Source organism: Chamaea fasciata, unplaced genomic scaffold (genome assembly GCF_029207755.1).
Source record: "Chamaea fasciata isolate MVZ Bird 193981 ecotype frontalis unplaced genomic scaffold, bChaFas1.0.hap1 SCAF_6, whole genome shotgun sequence".
Taxonomy (NCBI): domain Eukaryota; kingdom Metazoa; phylum Chordata; class Aves; order Passeriformes; family Sylviidae; genus Chamaea; species Chamaea fasciata.
In genome coordinates, this window is record NW_027094091.1 from 45,706,798 (window position 1) to 45,724,825 (window position 18,028).

The 18,028-nt window shown below is 34.8% G+C and overlaps 1 long non-coding RNA gene across 3 annotated transcripts in view; it reads right to left on the reverse strand.

Moving 5' to 3' along the window:
- Nucleotides 1-18,028, reverse strand: part of LOC136290659 (uncharacterized) — a 184,885-nt gene that overhangs the window by 22,037 nt on the left and 144,820 nt on the right. For all 3 annotated transcript variants that reach the window (XR_010721285.1, XR_010721286.1, XR_010721287.1), the window contains exon 3: nucleotides 3,704-3,793. This is a non-coding gene — a long non-coding RNA (uncharacterized lncRNA). The remainder of the gene's footprint in view (nucleotides 1-3,703; nucleotides 3,794-18,028) is intronic.

Genomic DNA, 18,028 nt, shown 5'->3' on the forward strand with positions numbered 1-18,028 from the left:
ATATCTTCAGAGCTTCTCCAAATTCTGCTATTATAATTAGAATCATTATTCATGAGTGCCTCTAAAATTTTTCCTCTTCAATGACTTAAAACTCTGGTCTGCTCTTCCCCTCTCAGAGGCTGAAGCCCAGAAAGGAAAGGTCTCACTCCTTCTCTGTATTCTTTCGACAACAGTAACTTACAGTGACTAAGGCAGACAGCTCTTCAAGGGAGATGGGATGATGGCTCAGGGTGAGACCTTTGAGGCTCCCTGGGATGGGCAGCTCCCAGAGTAGGGCTGTCAGCCTGTGCCCAGCACCAGCTTGAATGGATAACTCCTGTGATTGTGAGCAACAGCTCAGGCAAGGATAAAGCAGGATGGAAGGCTATGCGAAGAGATGGGAGAAAAGAGCCTGCACAAATTTTTTTTTTTTTTTTCCAGAAGTGGTAGTGGAAGGGAGACAGGGAAAGCTTACAATACTTGCCCAGGTATTTTAGCCCTGGAAGGAAATTGCCTGTGTAGGTCTTCAGTGGTAAGCCTAATGGGTTTCAGATTTAAGGCAAAAGGAATAAATTTGACTGGTAGCTCTGCCCAGGAAAGTTATAGCCAAAAGGAGATACGAAACATAATACTCTTTCATCAGAAATGCAGCTTCTTTCCAGATTCTCGTGGTCTTTTCCATTGGCCTTATCAAACAGAAACTCAAAGTATTTTAGGGGCAGGGGCAGGAGGAGGAATAGTTTTACTTTAAGTGTACCACACTTAATTGTCCAGAGACTGGGAAAAGGGAATCACAGCATTTGGCATGGGCTGTGTGCAGGACAGCATCCTGCCCCAGTTCAGCTGGCACCCAAAATCCTGGTTTAGTCTTTTAAAGTTACAGATTTGCTGTTTCAAGCACTCCTTAGCATCCCTCTACCTGTTCTAGTCGTATTGACAACTGTCTGCCTTGCAGCACTGGAGAGGATAATTATTGTTATTTTTTTTTTTTTTAATCAAAACCAGATTTTACCTGACCCTTTCCAGACTGGGGGTATGAGATCAAGAGAGGGGTTGAAGATCTATTGACAAGATAGAAAACATTAAGTCAAAAACTTACTGCTACTGCCAGTGGATGATGCACAAAATGCAGAAAGAGCTTAATACAGCTTATTGTTTAAAGGTGGATATTGTTAAACAATAACAAGGAATTCTCATATTTCACATGGAGTTAATGTGTCCTGAATAGTAAGGAAAACTTAGAGAATTCTGGAAAATAATAAGTAGGCTGAAGATTTTTCAACACTGTTACAAAACAATGACAAAGTAATGTCATAAAAGACTTCTTTCCTGAGGAGGAAGAACCTTTTCCAGCAAGAACTTGCTGTTATTCAGAGAGAAGAGAGGAAAGGGGTAGGAAGAGTCCCTGTGTGTCAAGGACAGAAAAGTGATTAAAATGAAGAGGAATAACTGGCACTGAACAGCAACAACAGCAATAGTCACTGTGGATGGGTGAAGACTACTATGCAAATCCATGACATAAATGGTGGTCACTTCATGCGACAGCTTGGGCAACCCAACTTGTGATTTTCTTCAGTCTCCACTGAGAGAAGTGGATATGGCTCAGTAAAGACTTGCTTAAAGACAGTCTGGTTTGATTTGAGCTCAATGATCAGAATTATCTAGAAAATATATGACGACAAGTGGCAAAAGAGAAATGGACCAAAAATTGGGATGTAGGTGTTATCAGCTTTCTTCTTCCCCTCCCTTTTCACACAGATTCCTTTTGGCCCTCTCACAGCTGTTAGAGTTTAAGCTAATGATGAAGTGGTTTGTCAGAACAGAAAACTACCAAGTTTAAATGCATGCTGAGACTGAGAGAAACGTTTATCCTGCAGAACAAATGGAAAACTCTCTTTATCTAAAGTCTGGAGCCATGCTTACCCCTCTGTTTTCCTAGAAAGCACATGAGTCTAAGCCTTATTTGTTTCTGCCTCTAAGAATTGTCTCAAGTTCTCTCCATTTATACAAGGCTGTCTTTGTGTAGGATGAAGGATGTATTTGTGTAGGATGCTCTCAATGATATAAAGAGGTGAGTATATCCATCAGTCCAGAATGAACCAAATTAATTAAAGGAAAAAAAGAACTAATTCCCACAGCTTTTTGTTTTTGTTGTACAATCAGTTCAGACCATAACCGTTCATCCTAAGCTGAGCATTTAAAAGAACAAGGGAGTTTCAGCAGCACATCAATGGCCTTTATCTCTACCACTTCATTTTTCCATCGGACTAGTGTCTCAAGAAAAACAGCACAGCTTGTTTAAAATGTTGCATTTTTTCATCACTTTTGAACCAACACTCCTGAGAGAGACCATGAAATTTGTGGCTGGAGCTCTCACTTCTCCAATGGTTAGCTCTTTCTTGGCAGCCTAAAAGCACAGATGATGAGCTCCAGGTGTGTTAACTACTATGATTTACTGATGAAGTTATTTTTTATTATCTTACTCTTTATTTCCACTGATAATGATATTTGGGAACAGAAGTATAAGACAAAAGGAAACAAGAAGAGAGATACATTACAGTAAATGTCTTTTTAGGACAAGACTAAATCTAACCCTGTATCTACTGTCTTGACTAAGAGACCTTAAGGTGTGAAAAACTTGACACTTATCAAGTCTCAGTGAGGAAATGGAAAACTGAGACAAGCATAATTTTGCAAAATTAGAATGCTACAGCTTGTTTAAGAGCTGCATTACCCATGTGAAGGAGAGACTTAGGTTTTCCGAGCATGGTCTTTGTCACAGTACTGAAGTGTTTCACTCTGTCACCCCACAGTACTTTTGCTATAGAGTTTCTAAGGTATTTTTTGAGGAAAGAAAAGGAATAGGTAAATAAACTCCTCTATATTCACCCAGTTGTCATACACAGGTGCAACCCTGCACATCATCCTGGTCTACTCACATCTCTATTACATGAAACTCCACCTCTGCTGGAACCACAAAACCAACTCTGAGCTTTTATCTGTCTCAGACATATGGAAGCAGAAGTACAACCCTAGTACAAAGACCTCAGCACATTCCCATCCAGCCTAAATGTACTAGCCTAGTGCAACTTATAAATCAGTCAAATAATTTTCTTTTCTAGTGGTAAAAAATAACTTAAAAATTACTTTGAAAACTATAATAAAAAAAAAAGAAAAAATTCTCATCAAGGAAATAGTATTTCCAGGTATCACACAAATTTCAAGGAAGGGGAAAAAATGCTATTGAAATTTTCTTTACAATGCGAACAACAGTATTAACACATGGGATGAAATCCATGTTGAAGCTTAAAGAGACTTTGTCTTTGATTTCAGATGTGGAATTCATCCTGTGTTCTTTGGCTTTCTTCTGCACTTAGAAGAACAGTGTAATACAATCACATAATATGAATTATTAATTACAGTCAACACAGACTACCATGATGCACACCCATATGCATAATACTCATGGACACATCTCAACAGGTTTGGAGGATGGGTTCTAGGAGAAAGTGCCAAGACAGCAAATGATTATGAGAACTCTTCTGAATTTTCTTTGTAAAAACAGTGCTAGTTTCTTCCATTAGAGGAGATTATAAGTTTTCCTGATACCAGTTTAGTCAGGAATACCAGAACAATAATTACAGCCCAGCTCATTATAATCATACCTTGTTGTTCTCACTGACAATGAAGAATATACAGTATTGTAGCTCATGGTAATACTTACTGCCAGGCTTCATTCACACTTGAATTTACTTCTGAATTCTCATGTTTCTTTACTTTGACTTTGTGTCTCCCACCAGCCCAGAGTAAATAGCTGTCATGAAGAAAGAGAACAGGGAAGATTGAATAAGTATTTGGAAGAAAAACCCATTAGGAAACATTAGATAGACAATCTCTAACAAGCTCTGGATAACTTCTAAAATGATCAGAGGCCAAGAGGACATTAAACTAAGTGTTATTATAGACACTAGTTCTGTTCTTGCTCTTTCCTTGGCACACACTTAGGGCCATCATCAGAGCCAGACCATGAGGTGAGGTAGATGTTCTTGAGAGAGCATTTATTGATTCATTCTTGTTACCTACTGCTACTGCTCCAGTCCATTTTGTTGGACCAGTCAGACACACATCATCACTTTGACCATTACATTCTCTTTACTGAGGTTATTATAAACTATATCTCTTCACTGATGTAAGCAATATTCTTTCATATCAGTATGCAAAATTTAATTGTCTGCTCCAACCTGCACAAGATCCCAAAAGAAAAGAAAAATTACTGCCTGTACCAATAATTTAGTAATTTTAAGAGGGAGAAAGATAATAGATTTAAATTTTAAAAACCACCTTATTTTGGAATTAATGCATATTAAGTGTTAATAATATAATGCACATCTTTATATATATATATGTATAAAAGCATTTGAAATTTTGTATCTGGATCTCAGCTTTAGTTTGAGAAAATAGAGCAATGAAAAGGAGCAAAGTTCTGAAACAATATGAAGTGAACATGCATCTATTTGCAAAAGCTAAAACATTCAGGAAAGTTCTTTTTTTTTTTTTTTAGTAGACGGCCTTTATTCTGAAAATTTCTCTCTCACCAGTGTAATGAAGAAAAGATTTTTAAAATCCAATATATTTTAGATCCATTGCCTGCAATTAGCATAATGATTTAATGGATTATAATTTTTAAAATCTTTCCAAAGACTTAATGGAAAATGTAAAGTGCTCTAATAATTCTAGTAGGAAGCAACTCCTATATTCCTATAAGAGAACATGAATTCACAAGGCAACACCATGCAGAACTCCTCTACTTCAGTACAAGCATTCATCTTCTGATGTTCAGAAAAATACTCACAAGGCATCCTTTCTGCTGATACCATTGCACCTCATGGGAAGTTAAATGAGGTGCAAATACATCATGTTGGTTGCAAGTAGTAAAAAAAAAAAACCAACCAGGAAAACATTCACAGTAAATCAGTAATCATTCCATAAGGAAGAGCAGATGAAGTTGATTTGTGTCAGATTTTTAACATATAGGGAACAGAACATCTACTATCATAACCCTCTTCTTACTCCATAAAGATACTTTTCTCTTAAAAATACTGTATCACTTTAAAAAGAGAAAGAATATATTATAAAACTCACCTCTGGGATTATTTATTAACTTCCCTTCAATACCTTTGCTTCCTTTTGCCTATATTCCAAATCCCTAACCACTTTTTCTATCATGATTTTTATTTTTAAAAGCACCATATTTCTAAATCAGACACTACAATTTGTATGGTTTACTCAGCGATTGAGAGCAACAAAAGTTACCAAACTTCAGAGTTACAGAGTTTCAAAGTTTGAAACAAAGAAAGAAACAGAAAAGGAGTAAGATCCATTTGCTACAACACTGAAAACATGCAGCCTATCAGTACAATATGTGCTGCCATTAGAAATCTATGCCTTGCTGAGTTGCACTTTCCCACTTCACAGCAGTAAAGGCTGACCTCGGAGGAACCACTTGATTAACATCAGGGATTTGGGGTTTTAAGATTTGCTTCTTTTAGCTGTCAAAAAGATGATATATAAACTGAAAAAAAAACAAACACAGAAAAACCCCAAAAAACAAACAAACAAACAAAAACAAAGCAAAAAAACCCCCCACAAAAAACAACAATTCCTCATTTCCTGGTGTTCTATCTCAGGTATTTGTCTTGGATGCATGATCAATCTCACCTACTGATGCTTCTTCCCAGTTACCGTAACATACAGAAAAAAGGACATGGGAGACCTGAATTTGTATTTCTAAACCAAAACATCCTAAATTTACCAAGGAAATAGCTGAATGCCTCACAGGCCTTTTACTGAACCCCAGAATCATCAAGGCTGCCATTTGCAGCTCTGGAATACTTTTGTTATCTTTATATTTGAGGTCCCCATGCTTAAGTGTTGCACTGATACGGACATGCAACGTCATTGATGCAAGCTATTAAGGATAAATTCCACAGAGTAGGAACTCACAGCATCTCTGACAGCAACCACTGGCACTGTTATCCTTTCCCTGCTTTACTCTTCCAAATTCAGGCAACCCACAGACTTGCTCTTCACATTCCAAGAATAAATTGTTGCTGCTTCATTTCATCTTACACTCTTGCATCTAAATTCATAAAATCGGTAACAACAGCCATCCAACATCATTCTGTACTTAGCTTTCATGGAACCTCTCCCTTTAGGTGTGTTTCTTCCTCACAAAATGCCAATGAACAGATATTCAATTGGGAAACATAAGAGGCTTCTGCAGAGATTGTGCCTTGGTTCATTATGCAGTAGAGAAATAGGTTCTGTCTGCCAGCACAAGGACAGTCATGTGTCTGTTATCATCCTGAATTAGGCTTAGCTTTCAGACACTTAAAAAAATTGCACAAGATTTAGTTCTGCTGGGTTTTTTTTATTAAACTAGGCCTCAAGAACTTTTTACTTTGTTGCTAACAAATGCATATTTTAATCAAGGTCCAGACAAAGCAGTCAGCAAATGCATTTATTATTAAAACAAACTTCTTTAAAAATTCAAATCTTGACTTATTAAAAAAATAATAAAGACTTTTATGTAGTTTAGTATGCAAGAGTTAGATTGCTTGACCTCTCTTTTAATGACTTAATTAGCTGTACTAAAGCCCAGCTGGGCCTCTGCTGACAACATAGCTAGATATTTCAATCAGGCAGTGTTATGGAGAATAAGTAATAAATGCTACCTTGTCGCCATACAGTCCCAAACCAGAGTGCATGCTGGTAATGCTAAATTTGATCAGTATGCCTCATATTTCAATTAGTCGTGGTCTGAATCACTAAAACTGTGTAATGTGTATGAATTCCTGATATCAGATACAGAGCTACAGGCTCCCACAGTTAGAACCCATTGAGTTTGCTTTTATTAGCAGCCAATTAATGGCCGAAATCTGCATTGCTTTTAAAATTTATAACCTCTATTCCAGCTGCATCCATGGCTCCTAGTATACTGTATACAATCAGATCCATATCACTGTCGCAAGTCAAACAGCTGCAAACTGTATTCTGTCTGCAGAACTGAAAAATCCTTCTATACAGAAGCTTTTTTTTAACCTCTTAGAAGTTCTTTTCAAAGCCCAGCAGCACCAGTCACTTTGCGACAATGAGCGATTTAATACAGAAAGAAAGAAATCTACACCAAGGTAACCTCTTGGGATGTGCTAGGTTTTCAAACGAATGAAACCCTATCACTTTGGCACAGCACAAGGGCAAGCAAAGCCACTTCTCCTGACCAAGGCTAAGAAAATATAAACATATAAAACCTTACCCTCATTGAAAATTAACCCGTTGAAGTCTAGAGGCTCATTAAAAAATCCTGCCAATGCAGAGATTAATATTTTAAAGTAACTTTCACAAATTAGTGACACTGGAAATTGTAATATGGAGCCTAGTGATCCTTAAGAGATTACTGCCAAGAAAGAGGCTCATGCCTACTTCCCCTCAAATGGTTTGATGAATACTTAAAGACTTATAGACATTATTTTTAGGAACAAGTTTCTATTTCTGTCACTTGATATGCCAGGAAATTTTGATGCAATCCAATTCAGGCATAAAGCATAGTAACTTTACGTCCTGGTAATGTCATGTCAGAAAGCCATATGATAAAGGCATATCTGACATCTGAAATTGTGCTATTATTTTTTAAAAGTAATTTACCATATGTAAAAATGTGCAGGCCTAGAACATTTTTGGACATCTGATCTTCCAGTGTTATCTGATACAAACACCGAATGTTTCTGTTCTTTCCCCTGTTTCAGCCACTGACCACGAAAAGAGGGGAGAAGGAAAACAATGGGAACAAGAAAAAGGCTGCATAATTTAATGCTGAAAGTGAAAAACAGACAAAAAGTATTCACCTTCTCAAGTGATTTGGTTTTATACACGAGAGTGTGAACAACTCCTCTCTAACAGTAATACACAACAATAAAAATGTTGTGCTTGGATAATACAAACGGCTGTCATGGCTATTTAAAAGACAATAAAATCCTGTTTTACAAAATTCAAACACTAATAACCAGCATTCTTTCTAACTGCTTAAATACTGCAGTAAGTCTCCTAATGCCACTGTGAAATCATAAGCTAGTACTTCAAAGGTGTTCTATCTGTTACAAATTTAATCTTCACTGGTATGTCACAACTCATTTCATCCCAGAAGCTTTGAGATGCAGCATAGCAGCATTTTTGTTGTCCTTGGCAACCTGAACCAAACTGTTAAATACCTGTCTGATGCCCCCAAAATGATCACAATAATATTGCTTACAGGATTTACAGCAGTGGCTATCTTGAAAAATTACGCTTATTCTACTCCACTTAGTTAAGAAAAGGATCAAATAGTTTGATTCTTAGCAATGCAGAGGAAATATATGGGAAACATTTTATGCTTTTAAAGAGATTTTTTTAAAAAAAATCTTATGGAATACACTAATCACACAGCAGAATATTTATTCTGTAGTTCACTCAACTCCTGTGGAAGCTAGGAGAGGTGAGCAGAATGTACGAGACAATCAAAGGGATCATATAGGTGTAAAACTGGCGCAAAAAGGGTAAGAGTCACACCTGAGTGTGATGGGGGGATGGTTCTCCCTACATTACATGCATTATTACACATAAGCACATATGTGACACACATTGCTTAGACAGGCACCTTTTTGTTTTTCTCCTGAGAATGCATAACTCATATTTTTGGATTACTAATTTGAAAGTATAATAGAAAAACAAAATAACAAAAGCAGGCTAACAAATTAGTAATTCATGTGATTGGTATAATTATTTCACCTATCTCTTCATATTACAGTTTTCTAAAATTCTGGACAAAATAGGTAGTTGGAAGACTTGAAAGAAGCTGTTTTATTTAAAATGTGATGACATAGTTCACATACTTCTTTCAAAACTTGCAGAACCTCTTCTCATTGTGCACAGACACATGAGGAAAGATGTCCCTAAGAGAATGAGATTTAGCTTAGAAATTATCTACTTCAAAAGTTAAAGACAGGTGCTGCTTGCTGAAATGAGAATTCTCAAAAAGAAAACCTCCCCCCTCCTCAAGAAACCAAAATCAAAAAAAAAAAAAAAAAAAAAAAAAAAAACCAAAAAAACCCAAAGCCAAAACTATTCCACACATGTAAGCACAGGACTTTACCAAGTCTAGGAAGGATAAATATATGTGTTTGAGACTACTTAGCTGTAACCAACAGGGATCCCTTTGACTTTTGAATTTTTACACATATTTTAGATAAAATCAGGGAGGAAAAAAGATCCAGCACTCAAGAACATCAAGTGGATTTGTGACTCTCTGGAGGACTCTGGGCCCTTACAAACATATGAATGGATTATGCTGATTTTATACATATTTAATCATCATAATCCACATGTTTTTATGTATAATCTGCAATCCATATTACAAATGGAAGAATTTTATCCACATTATAACATTTTGATGCTATACACAACAAAATATTTCATTTAGTAAATAAGTTAGGTCAATAAAATTAAGGAAAAAAATTACTTAACAATTTTATAATTACTTTATTCTTTCCAAATTCCAGACAGAATGAACAAAAAAATTGGAGTGAAAGTTGCTTTCATGTTTATGTGTTGAGGAAAGCAAAATGCAGTGCTGATTTGTGTACAGTTTTTTTTGTCTTTGAAGTATTATTTATGTATTTAATAAAATTCAACTCCTATTTCTAAACCTTTGAAACATGTTTCATTACATCGATGATCCAACTAAATTATCTACATATTTGGACCCTACTTATTAAGGCTGCTATGAACAAGGAATCAACAATTGCTGTTTCTCTACTTGTCTGTATACAGTAAGTGAACTAAACAGCTCATTACAGGTTGCACAGTAATATATATGGTACAAACAAAACAGAACTAAACACCACCAAAAGAAAAGACTGAAATAAAGGGACCATGCATAAGAGTATGCGTAGGTAAAACATAAAAGTTTGAGCCTATAGACACAAATCTGAAGGCAAAATACAGATGTGCATAAAGATACTGCTGAAAACCAAAAAGTGGAGTGCCAAATACACTCTGCTGCCTTAACATACGGAGAGACCTGAGCAAGAGTGAGGAATCCCAACACACTTTCTCATGGGAAATGCAAAAAAAATTCTATAAGCATAATATTGGAAAACTAATTTGACAACTAAACTGGAGGAGGAGAAGGGAATGCCCACATGAAATATCTATGATTTGAGTATTATCTGATGGGCAGTAGGTAGTATGCACATTCATTAGGGATGTCCACGTGCGACTCACGCCTGGCTTGACTTTGTTCTGACATTCATGAATTATGCAGTCATTTCTAACACCGAGAAATGAGAGTGAATTATGCTGCCCACTTTCACATATTATCTCCCTGGATACACACACTTTAACACTCAGGTTTAAACATGGTTATGTGCTGCTGTGACCACCCTAAACACAAACTCGCTCCGGGATTTTCATTCTCATGTATGCTGTGTGTACACACACAAATGAGCTCACATACATGCAAAGTGAACAAATCACAAAGACAAATGCTTGCAAATAAAAAGCACAATGAGGAATCTCCTTGGAAATCTGTAAATCTGGAAAAACAGTTCCGTTTAAATGTCATCTATAACAAAATAATGGCAACTCCTTTAATGCAAAATTGTTCCTGATGGGCTGTGCGACCATTAAAACTTTATTTTTTAGCCACCAAGATTGAAATTTTCAGATATTTTTTCTCTTTCCTTTTACGTCTTAACAGCACCTAGTCTTTCCTAGCACAGTCATGGAGTATTTATTATGCATGTTGTTATATCTGCTCTTACAAGTCTGACTCTATTATCACTTTGCAAGTGACTTTTTAATTACTGTTACATCTAAGATGAGATTTGGAATTTAAAAACATGCACACATGGGGTTAGGCTGGTCTTTGATTATTAAAACCTTAAGGTTCATAGACTGCAAGGGTCAGATGGGACCACAGGGATCCTCTAAGGATTGCAGGGCTGGAATCTGCAGTTGCTGCTCAGACAGAGATCCATGGAGTCAGGGTACAATCCTCCTCAGGCAGTTGGGCAAGGCCCACAAATTCTTGGAAGGAACTTAAAAATGGAAATTTCTCAATCTGCATGTCTTCTGATAGGTCTTGTCCATTAAAATGCAATTTTAGCATGCATTATGGATAATTACTTTTTATTTGCCATACAATAGGGATTCTTGGTGTTTAAATTATTCCCAGAATGTACAGAATTGTGCTTTTTGAAGTAATCCTTTGTAATAAAACAGAATGCATTTTGTCAGATAGCTGGGTTTTTATCTGTGCTGTAATAAAGGTGCTTAAAAATGTAGCCTCAGGCAACTGAAGCAGGATTTCAGTTCTTGAGGAAAACCAAAGTAAAATAAAAATTTTCCCACACTGCACAATCTAGTCATTAATTTTACTGGAGGCAGCCAGACATGCATGCCAATGTTTTCACTAAGTAAGTGTGTGGTTTAACCATTATATTCTGTACAACTGAAGTTAACTCCTACCAAATATTTGATTTTTAATTCTGGGTTTTTATGTCAGACTGAAATAGAGTATTATTTAATAGCTCTTAAACCTATTTTGATGAAGCTACTATACAGTGATAAATATTTTCCTTAATTTTGACAGACACGCAGTCAAACATATATAAATTCACATTACACTTTTCACCATTTATGCACGCTTAAGGAAACAGAAAACACTTCATACAGCAGCTTGTTGGATTTTATAGAAGAAAATATGTTTGACATGCTAGAAATTAAAACAGAGACCGTGTTCAAAATCTTGTATTTTTCCTCTAAGGAGTAATTATCAAAATATATGTGTGTAATTTGAATGACCAGCTGAGGAATAATAAAGTACTTAGCAACAAAAAGTGCAGCTTATGCAAACACTCAATAAAATGTGTACATTAACACACAGATCTTTCAGTCTCCTAACTTCTGTTACATATAGACATTCTGTTATGAAACAGAGGTATTTCAGCAGATGTCTTGTTTGGTCTTATGCTCTCTGACACCAGAAGCCCCCCAGATGAACAACCAGAAACAAGCAGAAATTCTAACCGTGAAAATAACCAAAACTACCGATCAATTTAACAAAAAAAGCATAAGGATTTGATAACTGTCTGGTATGTTATACATTAAAAGTTTTCACTCAACTGAAGTCAAGAAAATATCAAATTAAAATATTTAAGCATATAGCACAGATGCAATGAGTTTATCATTGATGCATACATTTTTGATAGATGTTCATTATCGCGAAATAAATGTTTCCTAAGCACCAAATATTTCATATTGAGAATAATTTGAGATAAACACAACATCTCATTATTATCCAGCATTTCCACTTACATCATAAATGAGGTGTGACCAGCAGAAGGCAGTGTTACAATAAATATATATGCAACTGCTCATTTACAAGCCGGTTTGATATTGAGATTTAGAGTTTTCATAACTTTTCACAGTACATCTCCTGTTTTCCCCAGGCACTCCCTACCAAAACCATCTTCTCAATGTAAATAACTTAAGAGACATATTTAAAATACTTTGCAATCCATTTGTTTTGTACTACATTGCTTTTACTTTACAAGTTAGCCTCCTTAACTTTTATTACATTGCATCTTTAGCTTTATAAGTTCAACAGAGAATTGTGTTCACACTTACCATTTCAACATAGCATTATGCTGATCTGTCCCCTCATGAAACAAGACTCACACTGTTGAAAAGATGGGCATTGCCTCCTCAGCAGTTTAGCTTACATAATTCAGTCAAAAAAAAGCTTCTAACATCATTTCTTATTAACCTTTAGTGGTTTGCTCAACATCTGGTAGAATAGAATCTGGTACACTCTTAGTGGAACTACTGTAGGTACAATAGAACATACCTTCAATTAAATCTCCATTAAACATTTAAGAAATAATGTCGTTTAGCATATGTTAGGATACAAAATCTGTTGGATACCTCCCCAAGTTTACAAAATCCGTGTTAAAGGAACCAGCATTGCAAAAAAAATGTTACAGCATATGTTTAGATTTTTGTATTTCAAAGTCCTGACTACTTTATCTGAATTACAGATTTAGAGCTTTGTTATGTGTGATAGTTATGATAATATGATCACTAAAGGCACGGAGACAGGGAGACTCAAATCCCTTTGAAAATCCCTTTCTCCATTTCCTACAGCTGCTGCTGGAGTTTAATATCTGATAGAATGATGAAAAAGAACAGGCCAAACTCCAGTTTTAATAAAAATTTTAACAGGTCTACATATAGTTATGAAAAATGTTATTTGCAATGCCAATCTTTAATAAAATTTTCTTAAACCAAAGAAAATTCCCTATGGGGAATCTGTTATGAATGTGTTTTTCATATGTACTATTTAAGGCTGTTTAAAGGTTATGAAAGTGACTGGTAAAATAAGTTCTATCACAGCACAACAAAATCCTACGTGCAGTCTCGTTTTTGCATTTAATCAAATAGGTAAGCTAGTCCTTCAATTTTCCATGTTTGCTCTAAAATAAGTATTTTCAGTTTGCATTAAAACTTTTCTCTGAGTGAACACTAATAATTCCTAGCTTGTACATTAGCTGCAAAGAGAGGTCAACTTGGCTCAAATTTACCTCCTTGCTGAGAATGTATTGATTTTGAATCCTCCTTTCAGTCAGAATCCTTGTAATTCACACATTCTCTAACACAACATTCTCTGTCATAGCCAGTTTGGTGCATGCTTTAACAGTATTTGAATAATTACACTGAAATAAAGCTAAAGCTAAAATACTTGCAGAATCCAAATTCCAAAATTCTGTGGGCTGCATGTCTTAAATTTTAGTGAACAGTGAAATGTTCTAACTGTGCTATATCCTTGTTTCTTGAAGAAATATTATTGAACAGAAATTTGTACTTGTAATTTATGTCTCTAATTAACAGGATTTTTTTCTGGATATTAGTTTCTATGCACTACAAATTGTTATTAGTCCATAAAACATCTATACGACATCAAAAATTACACATTCCCTCTACCAAATATATTGATTACTGGCAACAAATTATATTGCAAACCTTTTAAACATGACTCCCACCATCATTGCTAATGTGGATGTTTAAGGCAACTGCAAAAATGCCTGTATTTACTATACCAACTTGCTGTTCCTAGATCTTTACTCTTCTTTCCTAAAATCTCATTTGCATCTCTGTGGTCATATTAGAGCATGATATGAATACAATTCAGGCTTCCTTAAACAGAAGTTTAAGTTGGTTATTGGTGCAAACCAGTTTCTTTTACAAAAAAATGTCAGTCATCAGATATCCACGAAAGACAGAATATGCATATTATATAAAGATTACTTTTTCTAACTCTAGGCTAACAGAAGTAAGGAGGGAGGGGAAAATCACAAAAACACATTTATGAAGTTCAGTCTCCCCCACCTTAAAATTCCAAGTACAGGACTTCATTCACAGAAGTTGGTCTGTGCCCATCTGTCTATGAGAACACATGTTTTTGTATAGATTGATGTGAAATGACTGGAGCCAACTTTGAACTGTCTGGAGTATTTTAAAGCTTTATCTAAGCAATGAAAACAGAATTTCCAGGCAATGGAGATACATTAAAAAATGCCACTACTATAAATATGACTAGCAATTTAAAAGAATAAATGGTAATTAATATAATTAAATGATGTTATTTAAAATAAGCTATATTTTTTTAAAAATGTATTATCAACCTCCTTATTTTAAGGTTTTGGTGAGGTTCATATTTCCTGTGACCTTAAGCAGGGGATTTGAAAAATTTTGGAGGAATCAAGGTAACAAGAATGTTTAAAAGAATAATTTATTGCTGTGACCATTTTGTCCTCTGATTTCTGTTTTGGGATTATAGTGGATTATCTCTGTCTAAAACCTATTTTTCATATCCCTGTGGAAATCAATTGACAAGTTCACAAGCAGGGAAGAAAAATGAAGAGATCTAATCAATATCTAAATTCAAATTTTTATGCTAACTTTGAACATTAATTTTATAAAATATTAGGTGTCTCTGCAAACACAAATTTCCAGGTGAAATTTAGACTAGTTTGAAACCAAAATAGATTATTAAAATTAAATACCCCAAGAAAAATTTCAGAACCTATGCAGGTTACATTTGTCAATGTTTTATTTCTGATGTCACTTTTTAAAAATCCCAATTATGATTCATAAGAAAGCCATTCTTTTCAGAGAGAAGAGTAACAATATCATAAAATTTTTTAGAGTAGTTACACTTTTTGTTCCAAAATTAAATTACTTTACAAGGAATAAATCAAATTTTTTTCAAATTGGATAAACATGAAAACAACAATTTTAGTAATAAAACTACATTGGGAGACAATTTTTCAAATTAAAATAGAAAAAAAAATTCCTTCAAATCTTGTTTACTAATATCTTATCACTAGAAATTAACAACAAAAACATTAGTTGTTGAGAATGAATTAAATACTCTAAAAAGTTAAAAAAATTATAACTAGAAAATACAAGAAAACATCCCTTTAAAAATAATTTTGCAAATAAAATCGTTATTGCTTTGTAGTGGGTTTAGTTTACCTTCTAATATTGAAAAAATATTAACTAGCTCAAGGGTTTTTGTTCTCAAAACTGTTTTAGTATTTTTCAATCTTTCTAGGTAGGGTACTGCATTGAAATCCACAAATAAAGGGTCTCTATCAGCAGGCCCCGAAAAAGGTATAAAATTTTCATCATATTAATAAATGTTTTCTATTGTAACAAGATTACATGAAGTGAACAAAGAAGATAAATACTTTAAGAGCATAAATGTTTTGTGTAATAATTATTGGTATTTAGTCATAATTCTTTCAACTTTTTTAATAAAATAATTTAGAAGTTATTTTGGGTTTCTAGAAAATTCACTTTTTCATCAGCTATGTTTTTTGTGAGAATATATTAAAATCCTGGCGTTTGAATTTATCAGTTTCCACAAGAATAAAAAATAGTTATCATCATTTTTTTCTGTTTCTCTGTAAAAGTTTATTAGTATAAATTTTTTCTCTCCTGTATCTGTAGATTATTAACTTTAAGATCTTGTGGAAAGCTTTGGTAACAAACAAATAATCCACAATTGCCCCTTTTATTACTAGGAAACTGGATTTAGGAATGCAAAAATTACTTCCAATTTCTTGTTCCCAAACTGCTGGTATTAAAAAGTTTCCATAGCAACTACAAGGTATAACAGCAGTCCCCAAGAACTCTCCAATAATAGCTCAAAAAAAAAATCCCTGATATTTAAATGTTTAATATGTTAGCACTACTTTCTTAAACAGTAGAACGAATTACTCAATTCTCAGACATTGATGTTTTAGATTCAGGTGGCTCTGTGAAGCATAAACCTAGTTTGCATCTGAACACAGACACAGTATATTCATTCTATGTCCTCTAACAAATGGGACAAACCCACAAAAACGCTTTTTAAAACATGATGAAAATATTTAATCTGCTTCAATGGAGTTGTCTCTCTTACTACTATTGCAGAGCCACCCTGGTTGTTATCTTGGCACATTTACAAACACGACTTTCCGTGACTTCAGGTCTACAACCAAGCACTACCTCACAGTTCTGTTTTACAAAGTCATTTGGTTTTCCATTCCTAATAAGAAAAAGACCTCTTTGTTTTATTGCCTTCTGTATTATCTGCCATATATACTAAAGAACACAGAGATCCTGCCTTTTCTTGATTTTTCTTATCTTTAAGAGCTCAGAAACATGAAATCTGAGTATTTCCTAATGAAGAGATAACCACACAACATATTACCATTTATAAGTAATGTTTTGAGGGATTTCACCTAAATGCAACAGAATACAGGGAACAAAGAGAAGCAGGAACTAATAATGTCATTGTTCCACTTTTGGTCCAATGATATAATTGAATGTTTACATGCTTTATATGCATTCATTTTTTAAAATCTAAAAACAAAATTAAAATTACTAATTTTTCTAGTAATTTTTTTATTCACCTTCACTGCAATTACCAGACACCTTTTAAGATGAGATTTTTGGTTGATTCTGTTTCACCCTGCAAACTCACCAGTTTATTTCTCTTATGGTATTTGAATCCAGAGCATTGCATTTGTGATTCCACACATGGAATAAAATCACATCTTTTAACAGTAAAGTGTGCAGGACAGACCTGCAAACACGTAAGTGTATGTCCACCTTTACTCTCATAAGCAATCACCTATCATTTCTTATATTTGCTTTTGTCTACGTGCATGAGTAAATCTACTCATTCATTTAAGCATTCACAGAACTGAGTACAAGGAATGCATAGTTTACTTCATATAGCTAAATATATATGTGGCAATTTCACAGGTCATTGCAGTACATGTATTTCTGCAATGGCCCATAGAGTGTACAGTTCCTTTGAAAACTAATGCCAGGATCTTGTGAGCACTTACTGGTGTCCATAATCACACTCATGTGAGTACTGTTAAACTGTTCTCAAGAGTAAAGTTACTGAAACATGCAAGTGCTTGCAGGTTCAGGACCTAAAATTGTTAATACCATTCAAGTCCTGTACAAATGCTGTGTTAAGGCGACATCCTGAAAACGCTTACTCCTGAGTATGCAGCAGCTGTGCTTATTTCTGGGGCTAACCCCTTTGAAATGAAGAGCAGTAAGCAGTAAAGTCACCACTAAATATTTAAACGACTGTACTCTGAAATGTGTTCCCTCATCCTTTCAGACAGGGAGACAAGGGGAAGGTTAGAGTTCGAAGAACTCGGTCTCTCATGTTTCCTTAGTGATGGAAAGCAGTCTGAAGCCACAGATTATACTGAACAAATGTTCTAGTGGTGTCCAAATCTAGCTCTTACAAACAATGAGCTGGAAACTTAAAAAAACAACATCTCCCAAACCCTCATCTTTTGGAGGAAATAATCCTCTGACAGACCTAAGTTTCAAAGTACTCATAAACTGCTGATAATGACCAGTTTCTTAGGGATTATTAATT